Source organism: Podarcis muralis, chromosome 16, assembly GCF_964188315.1.
Source record: "Podarcis muralis chromosome 16, rPodMur119.hap1.1, whole genome shotgun sequence".
Taxonomy (NCBI): domain Eukaryota; kingdom Metazoa; phylum Chordata; class Lepidosauria; order Squamata; family Lacertidae; genus Podarcis; species Podarcis muralis.
The window spans coordinates 21404870-21418678 of NC_135670.1; the positions used below are offsets into that span (position 1 = coordinate 21404870).

General features: G+C 45.1%; 1 long non-coding RNA gene across 1 annotated transcript; it reads right to left on the minus strand.

Moving 5' to 3' along the window:
• Nucleotides 1-5150: 5150 nt before the first annotated feature.
• On the minus strand, nt 5151-11390 carry LOC144325799 (uncharacterized). The gene is made up of 2 exons (XR_013390983.1): nt 10059-11390; nt 5151-8243 (listed from the first exon to the last, which is right to left on the minus strand). It is a non-coding gene; the product is annotated as an uncharacterized LOC144325799 (long non-coding RNA).
• Nucleotides 11391-13809: the final 2419 nt, after the last annotated feature.

The window sequence follows — 13809 nt, forward strand, 5'->3', positions numbered from 1 at the left end:
TTTGCACCCCCTAACCCGTGGATTTGCGCCCCCTAACCTGTGGATTTGCCCTAACCCCAGATGTTGCGCCCGGTGCGGCCGGCCCCCCCCTGCACCCCCCACGCTACGCCACTGAAGACGCCCACTAATTTTTGACATTATTTTAAAGGGAAAAAACCTAGTCTTATGCACGGAAAAATATGGTAAGTAAAGGGACCCCTGACCATTAGGTCCAGTCGTGGCCGACTCTGGGGTTGCAGCGCTCATCTCGCTTTATTGGCGCCGGGTCATGTGGCCAGCATGACTAAGCCGCTTCTGGCGAACCAGAGCAGCGCACGGAAACGCCGTTTACCTTCCCACTGGAGCGGTACCTATTTATCTACTTGAAATTTGACGTGCTTTTGAATCCAAAACAAGTTTTGGGTTTATTTGAACCAATTTAGCACATGGCGGCAGCTTTCAAATATTTAAAAACATCCCAGACAACATAGGCCAAAGGTGTATCTCATTCAGGAATGGAGAATCTGCGACTGGACTCCCATCAGGCCCAGCCAGTGTGGGTTATGCTTGGGGGTGATGGGAGCTGTAGCTCGGCTACATTCGGAGGAGCACGGCTTCCTCACCTCTGCTAGAAGAAATCCCAAAAGGTGTAGATTTTCTCTTTCCTGAATGACAAGATGACCTTGCTGAGATTTCTTCCTCGACCTCTCTTGCATCCAGTCATCCTAGGTTTTAAAAAAGCAAAACGAAACAGGAACAGGGGCATAGATTGCTGGTCCAAAAATTAGAAGTGGCTTCATTGCATAGGTTGTAGCTAAAGGCAGGCCTTGCGTTTGCAAAGGTTGATGGTGGCTGCCTGACATGTGGGAGCGACAATAAAATATTGCAGCATGGAATACTCCTGTCTAAGGTCCCAGTTAAGTCAGCCATGACTTCCTGCAGGATAATCCATTATTTTCCTCTCTGGTTTTCTCCCCCCCCCCCCAAAAAAAAAAAACACCAGTATTCGCTAAGTAGCAAGCATGTTCTGCTCCTATTGAGCTGATTTGAGAGTTTCTTTTCCCCAGTTGGGGTGGGGGGAGATATACTTCTGCAAAATTTGAAATCCCCCCTATACCCTGTTGATAACCTTCAACCTGTGTGTGGGTTTTAGCTACATAATGTGCATTTACATACCGCCCAACATTTCTCCCATGAAAATAGGGATGTCTGTTTTAGCTACACAAGCAGTGGTGCGCACAGCCCTGAAGAACAGTGATGAAAGGAATGGTGATAGAGAAGATGCCAGGAAATGTGTTGTGGTGTCTTGAAGATCCCGGGCCGATTTACTGTGGCAGATGCTTTCATGGACCAGAGTCCATCTCGTCAGATCCTTGGTGTGTCCTCGGTCGGCTCAGATACACATGAGAAAGGGGGCGGGGTGTGTGTGTGTGTGTGTGTGTGTGTGTGTGTGTGTAAATTGGCAGGCCATTAAGGCCTCAGACCCAAGAGGTATACAGTCTGCAATGTTTCTATGCAAAAACACACAGATATCCCAGTTAAGTGCAATGAAAATAAATGACCTTCCTACTTTGGGTGTGTTAATTTAACCTTTGGAGTGTGTGAGTCAAAGCCCTGCTCCTGAATGAGTCCTAAACGGACAGCTTCAACCTTGCCAACAAATTCTAATTCAGCCGTTTCATGCCGGAGTCCCCCTTAACAGACAAGCTCCACATTTGTGAGGCTTTTGCTGTAAGGTACTTGTCTTAGCAGGGACGTGGGTGGCGCTGTGGGTAAAAGCCTCAGCACCTAGGGCTTGCCGATCGAAAGGTCGGAGGTTCGAATCCCCGCGGCGGGGTGCGCTCCCGTTGTTTGGTCCCAGTGCCTGCCAACCTAGCAGTTCGAAAGCACGTCAAAGTGCAAGTAGATAAATAGGGACCGCTTACTGGCGGGAAGGTAAACAGCGTTTCTGTGTGCTGTGCTGGTTCGCCAGATGCACCTTCGTCACGCTGGCCACGTGACCCGGAAGTGTCTCCGGACAGCGCTGGCCCCCGGCCTCTTAAGTGAGATGGGCGCACAACCCCAGAGTCTGTCAAGACTGGCCCGTACGGGCAGGGGTACCTTTACCTTTACCTTACTTGTCTTAGCAAGAGGATAACAGCTGATCAGTGGCTACTGGCCATCATGGCTATGCTTCCGAATACCAGTTGCCAGAAACTGCAGGAGCAGAGGGGGTTCCTTTCTGCCTGGGTCCTGCTTGCTGGTTTCCCATGGGCATCTAGCAGGCTCTTCTTATGTTCTTATGGTAGTCCCACTTTCTAGGAAGTGTCTCAATCTCAGGCATGTACTCAAATGTAAGTCTCAACAGCTCATCCATATGTGAGAGTTAAAGGTAAAGGTAAAGGGACCCCTGATCATTAGGTCCAGTCGTGGACGACTCTGGGGTTGCGGCGTTCATCTCGCTTTATTGGCCGAGGGAGCCGGTGTACAGCTTCTGGGTCATGTGGCCAGCATGACTAAGCTGCTTCTGGCGAACCAGAGCAGTGCATGGAAACGCCGTTTACCTTCCCGCTGGAGTGGTACCTATTTATCTACTTGCACTTTGATGTGCTTTTGAACTGATAGGTTGGCAGGAGCTGGGACCAAGCAACGGGAGCTCACCCCGTCTCAGGAATTCAAACTTCCGGCCTGATCAGCAAGCCCTAGGCCTTGTGGTTTTGACCACAGCGCCACCCATGTCCCTATAGCACCACCCGGGTTATTTAGCTGTTAATCCACCCCCTCACCCTTCAAATTAGGCCAGAGTCACCCACACTCATCCACATTTGATTTTGTATCTGAGAGCAACTTTGGTCCAATAGGCATTACCCTATTGTTGTTTGTCCCATATTTGTTGGGTCTGTTATGCCCATTAAGTACCATCAGGGCATGTATGCATGTATGCAAATAATTACATGGTTAAAAATGAAACACTCGCCACCTTCCAGAACAAAGTGTGCAAAAGCACAAGGCGGGCAATTGTTAATTTGATTGTGCAGTCTTCTGGCTTTTGCATAAATCCGCAGGATCAAAAGTATCTTGTGCTTTTATACTGTGGTTTTATGGTGTGGAGCACCCTGAGAGCACCCTGTATACAAATTAAATAAATTATAATAGTCGGTGCTTTTTCTGGGTACACAGTATTGGCCCCTGCCCAACCCTAAATGTTCAGAGTATGGCACTTACTGCAACAGCTTCATGATTGCAATAACTTCATGGCATCTTTTTCTCGCTAAAAAAGCACTAATAATAATAATAATAATAATAATTTATTAAATTTGTATACTGCCCTATACCTGTAGCTCTCAGGGCAGCTTGAAGGGTTCACCACCCAGTGCAACTCATTACTTTCCCCCACAAATACCAGCAAAAAAATTTTTTTAATGGGCAAAATGAGAAACATCCTGTACATTTTCTCTGTTTGTGTCGTTTATACATCTTGCAGAATTCAGTTTTTCTTGGAGCAGAATTTGAACTTCCAGGATGCAGAATGTTAAGAGGCCTTTAAAAAGGGACCATGTATACCATACTTAATAAAAAAATAACATTATTATTATTATTATTATTATTATTATTATTATTATTATTATTATTATTTAAGAAGGAACTATGCATATATGCCGCAGCGCTTATACCATGAGCCATTACTGTGTCTTACAGCAGTGAGTTGCAAAGATGTGTGCGCTGGGGTGCAAATATGTCTCCTCTTTGTTCGTTTCAGATGCCGTGTATTCTGTTCTTTGGCCAACCTTCAGTTTTTAATCTTACACAGCGATCAGCAAGTTACCAGCTCAGTGGTGATAATAGATGTTGTGACTGTCACTTCTCTTCCCCAGAAAGAGGATGGAGGAAAAGGAGGGCGGGAGAAAGAGAGACCAGCAATGGCAAAACCTAGGAGGACAAGTCGAGACTTGTATAACAGCTTGGGGGGGAAATGAAAGAGAAATGCAAGATGGTTGTTTTTAATTATACTTTCCAGGGCTGACACAGGGCCTTTGAAACAAGAGGCCTGGTTAGCTCAGACCTCCTTATGTAAGTGTGGAGTCCAGTCCACTGAAGCAAATAGCTCCAGTTTTGCTCCCATCCTGTTTCCTGACGAGTTCTCTGTCTTGGCAAGACCGAGGCTAAGAAGGAGGAAGCTGGCACACAATGCCAATCCACTAGGCTGGATGTACATAGGAAGGCAAGCAGGTGGGGCTTGGCAGAGGCCAGAACAAAGCTAATTCCACATCCTCTTCTCAGAGAGGCCCACCAGATACCTCTGGGAAACCCGCAAGCAGGACTTTACAGTAGAATCATTGAATTGTAGGGACCCCAAGAGTCATCTAGTCCAGCCCCTGAAACACAGGAATTATAGCATTTCCACTTTGTGATCCCTAGCAACTGGTATTCAGAGACAAGCTTTTATTTTATTTATTTCATAAAAATTTATATAATGTTCTATTGTTAAAAAAAGGAAGAAAAAGGAAGAAAAAAACCCTTAAGACTAAAACAATGAAATTATAATTTTTAATGAAAACAAAACCCCAGTTAAAAACAGTTATTTAAAATTTTCAAAAGTAATTAAAATCAACAATAAGCTTAAAACTGGATAAAAACACATGCCAACGTTCTGTGTGTCTGGATAGCTTCCCTAAACACAAATGTTTTTGGCAAGTGAAGGTACTTGCATGGCATCAATAGGCAGGGAGTTCCAAAGGGTCAGTGCTGCCACACGGGGGGGGGGGGGGGAGATCAATTTCTTACAAACCTGAAAAGGGGTATTGCATGGCACCTGCAGCCATGCCTGTTCTGCAGATCGAAGCAATTGAGAAGACATGTATGGGGTAAGGTGATCTTGCAGGTAAACTGGTCCCAAGCTGTTAGGAGCTTTGTACAGTCATAGTAGCAAACTGGCTGCCTCTGTTGCCTCTGGTTCTTCCTGGAGTTAATATAGAGCCGTCATGACTAGCGGCAACCAAAAGCATTATCTTCCATGATGTTGCCTGATCTCCATCAGAAGACCAAAGGCACCTAGTCAAGCATCCTGTTCTCACAGCGGCCAAGCAGACGCCTCTTCTAGGAAACCCACAAGCATCACTTGTGTGTAATAGAACTTGTAGCACCCTGCTTGTGGTTAACGCTTAGCTGGAATGAAATATTCAACGCAGCAATAGAGAAATTAAAATAATAATTTATTTGTCAGACAAATAAATGAGAGGCACAGTGGTATATGGTTACCAAGCTCTGGCCTGGCCTCCTGCCATTATGGCCAGCACTTATATTTCCTTAATCCAGCCCCCTTCGCTCCTCCTGTGGCTGCATCTGTCCAACCAGCCTGGTTGGATTTCCTATTGGCTGATTGCTATAACTAATCACAAAAAGATACACCCATTTCCTTCTATCCTTATAAGGGAGACAAAGAGCTATATATAAATGACAAATAAGTAATAATATATCTTACATGTGTCTCAACAAGGAATATTAATTACCAGCTCACCTCTTGCCCTCTTCGCCCTATTGCCTTCTAAAACAAATGGTTAATCTTAAATTTTTATCTTAAACATATGTCAAGGATCTTGAGTTTCACATCAACATTGAAAGATCTCCTTCATTTTGAAGGTTTCTAAACAAATGTCTGACAACTATATATCAGGAGCGCCCAGATAGCGTCTTCTTGTCTGGCAGGGGAGCTGACTTAAATACAACTCTTACAACTATATGAAATAAGAATCTAGCATTTCTTAAATCCTTTGCATAATTACATTTAAGCCAGCATATTTCATACATAACATATATAGCTTTTTAGAAGGATAAATCTCCTCAAAGTAAAAGGAAGGAACAGTTTACAGCCTCAAAATAAAAGTGAAGAAAAAAGTCTATTCCCCTGTTTACACTCCCCTCCTTCTCCAGCCAGTTGTTTTGTTTTCCGTGTGCTCTTGGCCTTTTGTCCTGTGGCTCAAGTTTAAGAGAGGCCCAGGGTATCATTTTACTGTTTACCCACTCTTAATTATGTAGGGTCTGTGTAACCTTGGTCTTCAGCCTGTAATTCCAGCTTTTACGACTTTGAGAATTGTTTTCTGCTATAAATCAAGGGGGGCCCCTTGTCTTAGGAGAATGGCCAAGGTTTTCTCTGCCTGGCATGAAACATTTGTGAATTTAAGCCCATTTTAGACTTTATGAACCTGATCAAAATATAAGTCAATATAGACCTTGATTAAAAATGCAGTCTATATTCAGATGCCACATTCCCCCCTTTCAAGCTCAAGGACCTTGCTTCACACCAAGGTCCTTGATAGCTTGATCTTATGCCACATTCCTGAGGTAAGGCTCTGTATAGGGCCATGATATGAGGTAAAGTTTCATTTGAAACCATCTTGCTAATTGTACTTCTAAAACATGAAATGATACATGGCATCATACATAAAACCATTACCACTACTGTCAAGAAAAACAAGCAAGACAATAGTATCCCTTTGAGTCCTGTGACATTAGGTAACCAATTGGTGAGCCATCCCATATCCCATCCTTCCTTGTGGCCAACACACGGATTGCCTCACCATAATCAGAAATGTTAAAGCAACAGGCATTCCCTGTCAAGTTCAAGACTCCACATAGACCTCCCTGCTTGGCAAGTACATAATCCATTCCCATTTTCAGCTGCAAAATGGGGCTCTACTTTCATCCAACTGTTGTGCAATAAGTCTCAAACTCTGGGCCGTTGCATTGGTTACAAGTTCCTCTACTGCTTGTAATTGAATTATTCTGTTTAGATTATAAATAGGATCCCGTGCCCCTTGTATGAGCTCACCAGGATTCCAGGAGGCAGGATCATAATAGGCTATAATGCGCTCTGGCGGCCAATCATCAGTACCGCTCCAACTTTGGGTACTTCCTCCTGCTATACGAGAAATATCAGCATTCCTTCGTGTTCGCTTGGCCGAACTAGTGGGCATAATCCACATTGGTGGTAATACCCATCCCAGGAAACAAGTCCCACTCCATTTGGAAGGGAGTTTCTTGTATGCCCATTCTCCACATATCCACCACAACCATCGGGTCTGAGGTTTTTGGTACGTGGAGTACAGAAGGCGAAAATATCAAAAGAGGCAGAGAGTTCACAGTGCAGTATGTTAGATTGCCCTTTTCTGTCACAGTTGTGTTCCATACCACTTTCCATGCATGAATAAAAGGAGGTGCACAGGGCAAGGTATTCCGAGTTCGATAGGTAGTACCGTGTGCCCAGGTATGACTATTCTTAATATAATCCCAAGTATAGTGACAATGAGAAGAGCCTATCATAGTAGAATCAGCTGCATCTGATGATTTATGTACACAGAATTCCCCTTGTACAGGTATAACTCGTAATGGTTTAGTTGAGTTCCATCCGGGGAAATTCTGTATTTCTGTTTGGTGTGGCATTTCGCTTACCATACCAATGGCATCTAATGGTATCGGTAATAAGGGCATACCTCCCTCTGAATCATCTGGCCCAAGAGAGCAAACAAGGCAATTGGTCCTATTTGCAACATTGGCTACCATTTCAGCTAAACCTACCCACATATTGTGGTCATGGCTGAATCCATATTTAGCAAATTTGGTCAGATTCAAGGACCCTTCCCCTTCCCAAGGGATCAGGATTAATAATAAAATCATGTTGATGTCTAGCATATGCATTCCTTCCACAAAAGATTACCTTATTGTGATAGCATAAAACTATTAGTCCCAATATAATTCCCCCAGTGACAGAAATGGGGAACCACCAAGACCAAAACATATATCCCAAGGATCCCCAATGTGTAATATCTCTGATAATTGTTCCACAAGGGGGCAGTCAATCAATTGTATAAGAGAATCTTCCCTTTCACAATCGCTGGTTCAGATGCTCCTCAAGCTTCAGGCGTGCGCAGGTCAGCCAGCTTCCAGATTGTGGCTGCAGCAGGCCGGTCGTCTAATGTTGCCCGTGACCTAGCCCGTTCCCCGTAGGGCTAGATATAGGGGTTTTTGGAGAGAGTCAGTTTTAAAGGATTAGAGGGGTCACCTTTGCACGTCCAACTGCCTTCGGACTTCTTCAAACGGGAGTGATGAATCCAGGGGGTCACCTCAGCTACCTTCACCGCTGTTGGAGTAGAGAGCAAGACGGTGTAAGGTCCACGCCACTTAGGTGCAAGTGGATCACGTTTCCACTCTTTCACCCATATGCTATGCCAGCCTGGAGCTGATGAATCTGCTCAGCAATGCTGCACGGCGTGTGCTTGAGGGCCCACCTGTTAAGATAAAAAAACAAACAAACACGGGAGAGAGACAAAAACACGGGAGAGAGATTGCACTTGTCCCTGTGTCACATGGTCTCCTATTTGTTTGAGGTCAGTTGGAATATCCTGAACAAAGGAGGGCGGCCTCCCATACAGGAGCTCAAAAGGTGACAACTTAAGTCTTTTTGTGGGTAACACATCTACCCTCCTGAGACTTTAGACATATTAGTGGGCTTCTGGCATGCCCTGCAGATACCTTGCACAAGCGTCTGGCGGTAGGTGGTAAGCCTGGCCAGGTGAATCGCATTGTTTGGATCCCAATTAGGATCTTCCAAGGGAAAGTTGTCCTGGAGATGACGGTCAATATTATAAATATTTCCCACTCTGGCCTGCTCACGCAAATATATCTGTGCCTTTTCAATTATGTCTCTCCTTTCCTCAGTGGTGAAGAGAGTATTCAGGAGCTGGCGACAATCTGTCCAAGTAGGACTATGAGTATTTACTATTGAGGTCACGAAGTCCATCATAGTCTGAGGTTTTTCTGCGAAAGATGGGGCGTTTTCCAATTCATCAGACTGTAGTTGTGAATGGAATACATTGCAGGGTCGAAGTTCGAGGTGGCCGTGGTCCAGGTTGCCCATTAACCAGCACAGGCTCCTCAAGTGCATCAAATACTCTTCTGAGAGGGGCTACTACGTGACCTTTTTCTTCACTTTGCTCTAGGGGCCTCAAATCATAGGGGATGGTATTTGTCCCAAGGCGTTCTTTTAGCAGCTTAATACGCCTGGCTGTATTGCTTGCTGACCGATTAAGGTCTCCCTGTAACTTCTGTAATAATTCTCTAGGACTTGGATGTACAGGGGTTTGGGGTAGGCAATCAGTTGTTCCACTAAAAGAGACTGTAGATGGAGTTCTACTGGGACTCACAGATGGAATAACCACTTCTGCTTGGGCTTCATTATAGGACTCCAATGCCTCCTGAAGATATTTATCATAATCTATCAAGGAGTCAAGTTCTGTGTCTCTACCCCCATTATTCGTTCCACTTTCTTGCCTTGGGGTTACAACTGGTGGAGGGTTTGAATTAGGCTCCCTTCGATGTGGAGCATAGAGTGGAGGTGGAAACACCTCTTCCTCTGGTCCCTCAAAAATGGGTTTGAGTTTATTTGGCAAGATTCCTTTCCTAGCTTCGGCTTTTACAGCCAATAATTTGCATCGTTGGACTTTGCATTCCCTTATCCATGGAGGATTTTTATTTAATGTGCTCAGCCAGGAATCTATATATGAAAATTGTTCTGGGCACCCTCCAGTTTCTTTGGTGATGTTAGACCAAAGTTTGCTTACTAAATTTATATCAAAGGTTCCCTGAGATGGCCATCCAGTATTTTGTTTTGGCCATTCTAGTTCACATAACGTTCTCAAGCGCCCTGGCGTCATTTTGACTCCATATGCCCCTGAGAAGGCTTTCTTAAAATTATTTAACATACATTCAAGAGGTGTATTTCCCCCCTTTGAACCCCCAACTCCCATTGTATGGCCCTGTGAAGTATCCACTCAGTCACTCACACACACACCTTACTGGGAAACGAAGTAGTACTCACTCCACACTTAGGTCAGTTACACATTGTACTTTCTCACACATGCAATGTGCTAGATACTTCAACCACACTCTACCTCCCAATCTTCCCTTTTCCCTACACCAGATCACCATCTGATGTACCCAGCCACCTAGCGTACTCAGTTCCCCTTTACTGAGATGCAGAAGTTTGATCAGGACTTCTCTTCCTCCCAATTAATTGGAGGGCCAAAACCCTTTAGTGCACTTACCCTTAGCTGGTTCCGTTTCCCCCCGGTCCGTCGCCGTCGGTGGGCAGGGTATCAGACAGACGAGACTGCTGCGTTCCCCTGGAAAAAATTTTTCCATTGCGCGCTGGGTAGGCAGTGTGGTCCTCTGTCTTGTACCCCGTCCAGTAAGGCGAAGGGGCTGCGTTCCAGCAGACCACTGATCCGAGTCGCAGGCACCATAAAATGTAGCACCCTGCTTGTGGTTAACGCTTAGCTGGAATGAAATATTCAACGCAGCAATAGAGAAATTAAAATAATAATTTATTTGTCAGACAAATAAATGAGAGGCACAGTGGTATATGGTTACCAAGCTCTGGCCTGGCCTCCTGCCATTATGGCCAGCACTTATATTTCCTTAATCCAGCCCCCTTCGCTCCTCCTGTGGCTGCATCTGTCCAACCAGCCTGGTTGGATTTCCTATTGGCTGATTGCTATAACTAATCACAAAAAGATACACCCATTTCCTTCTATCCTTATAAGGGAGACAAAGAGCTATATATAAATGACAAATAAGTAATAATATATCTTACATGTGTCTCAACAAGGAATATTAATTACCAGCTCACCTCTTGCCCTCTTCGCCCTATTGCCTTCTAAAACAAATGGTTAATCTTAAATTTTTATCTTAAACATATGTCAAGGATCTTGAGTTTCACATCAACATTGAAAGATCTCCTTCATTTTGAAGGTTTCTAAACAAATGTCTGACAACTATATATCAGGAGCGCCCAGATAGCGTCTTCTTGTCTGGCAGGGGAGCTGACTTAAATACAACTCTTACAACTATATGAAATAAGAATCTAGCATTTCTTAAATCCTTTGCATAATTACATTTAAGCCAGCATATTTCATACATAACATATATAGCTTTTTAGAAGGATAAATCTCCTCAAAGTAAAAGGAAGGAACAGTTTACAGCCTCAAAATAAAAGTGAAGAAAAAAGTCTATTCCCCTGTTTACACTCCCCTCCTTCTCCAGCCAGTTGTTTTGTTTTCCGTGTGCTCTTGGCCTTTTGTCCTGTGGCTCAAGTTTAAGAGAGGCCCAGGGTATCATTTTACTGTTTACCCACTCTTAATTATGTAGGGTCTGTGTAACCTTGGTCTTCAGCCTGTAATTCCAGCTTTTACGACTTTGAGAATTGTTTTCTGCTATAAATCAAGGGGGGCCCCTTGTCTTAGGAGAATGGCCAAGGTTTTCTCTGCCTGGCATGAAACATTTGTGAATTTAAGCCCATTTTAGACTTTATGAACCTGATCAAAATATAAGTCAATATAGACCTTGATTAAAAATGCAGTCTATATTCAGATGCCACAAACTCTCACCACTTATGATTCCCTCAGACAGGTAAGATAAGCTGGTGTCCATCACCATGTCTTCTTGCGACACTGCATCTATAGTTAAACTATATGCCTTCCTGTCAACAAACGGTTGGCCACTGTGAGAGCAGGGTGCTGGGTGAGATGTTTGGTTCTCATCTAGGAGGAGTGGAAGGTCCATAGCTCAGTGGCAGAACATCTGCTTTGAATGCAGAAGGTCCCAATGGAAAGGGCTTGTGGGGAGGTTGGAAGCATACGACAAAGGCACACATTTTGGAAACCTCTGTCTTAGGTCTCAGCAGGGGTTGTGGCCCCACTAGGGTTGAGCCAATGCATTTTTCTGGCTGAGGTAGAGCAACAGTTGGCTCACAGAAAATGGCTTTAAAGGAACATTGCTATTTCAGATCAGTAGGTAAAGGAAACAGAACCCATATCGTTGTGCTGCCTGACTTCTCTTTGCACAAGGCCGGAGATATGACCTCCACAAAACAACAACCACCACCATCCTGAAGTGGAGCCTGAGATTAATATTTGCTGTAAGGTATGGTACATATCAGGGGACGCGGGTGGCGCTGTGGGTTAAACCACAGAGCCTAGGACTTGCCGATCAGAAGGTCGGCAGTTCAAATCCCAGCGACAGGGTGAGCTCCCGTTGCTCAGTCCCTGCTCCTGCCAAGCTAGCAGTTCGAAAGCACGTCAAAGTGCAAGTAGATAAATAGGTACCGCTCTGGCGGGAAGGTAAACGGCGTTTCTGTGCACTGCTCTGGTTTGCCAGAAGCGGCTTAGTCATGCTGGCCACATGACCCGGAAGCTATATGCTGGCTCCCTCGGCCAGTAAAGTGAGATGAGCGCCACAACCCCAGTTGGCCACAACTGGACCTAACGGTCAGGGGTCCCTTTACCTTTATGGTACATATCTATTATGGAAATGGGGGATCTCAGCCCCAGGAGCTGGATCGGGCCCTTGAAACTCTCACCTGGCCACACCTTCTCTCGCCAGGCCACACCCCCTCACCAGTCCTGCTTCACAACCTCATTGAGTGTTATTTTTTGCCTGACTGGCCCAAGCCCACAGCCAGTGAGCTTCATGGCTGAGTGGAGGGATGTGAACCCTGGTCTCTCCCAGGCCTTAAATCAGTGCTCTAACCACTACACCACACAGCCTCTCCTGTTTTTAAATGTTAGAAGCTGCCTTGAATCCCAACTTGGGAGAAAGGCAGGATTTTAAATATATATATATCAAATAAATGACTACATAAATCCCCAGCTAGGTGTGGCAAGGAGAAATCCGGAATCAGAAACTGACGCAGGGGAGGAGAGAGGCCAAGAGGCAGAGTTAAGTCAGGCTGTTAAAGAAGTCAGGGTGTCTCCCCCTCCTGTTGCAACAAGCTCCCCTCTCCCCTGGTCTCCTAGGACTAGGGGAGGTATGAAGTGAGAGGAGCAAAGACAGGCATGCCGGCATAGTCTCAGATTGCTTGGGAAGGATCTGGGAGAGGAACAGACATAGGCAGCTATGGGAAGGTGGGGACCTTCAGCCTCCACAACTGCCTCATGGGGCAAGACCTACCGAGAGAGTTTCTGTGCTCAATAGGCCTGGCACAACTGAGAGACCTTGTTCCTTCTAATAAAGAGTTAACTTCACTTTCTCTGTGTGATTTATTGCTGGCTCGTTCCTGACACTAGGGCTGAGAAAGATGATTTCCGTTAAATTCTGGACAGCTGCTGTCAGTCAGTGTAGGCAGTACTGAGATATCAAGGATCTGGCCCGGTGTAATGCAGTTTCCTTTATTCCTGTGGCAGGGAAGCTTCTAGGAATGATGTGCTGATCTTCCTCCTTTTTTCCAGAGAGAAAAACGAGACCTAGGGTGGACAGCAGCCCCTAACTCATATTGAAAATGCATGACCATTCCAGAGCGCTAACTCCTCAGTTTCCTTTCTTGAAGTAAAAAGAAATAAACAGACCAAATTGCTTTTCCCTAAGTGGATTATCGGACAACCAGTCTCCTGACTGGAATGTTAACTTCCCAACCCACTCTGTGGCATTGTAAACCACTGGGTTTATGAAAACCTGGCTGCTGTTTTGAATATTAGCTCTGTCCCTATGAAAAACTGCTTTTTACTGGGCCTAAGCCATCAGTCTAGCTCAGTCAGCGCTGTCCAGTTCAAATGGAAGACAGCATGGTGTAGTGGCTAGAGCAGCCTTCTGCAACAGCTGTAGTTGTAGTCCAAAATATCTAGAGGACACTAGACTATGAAAGGCTGGGTTCCAGCAGGGTTCGCCAACCTTGATTCTGCTACTCCACCCCAAGAAAGTGAGAAAAAGGCCAGTACACAAGCTTCACTTTTCTATGTGGTGTCTGTGTAAAAGTCAGATCCAGTAGAATTAATCAGGGTCTTGGAAAGCACATAGAGCTGA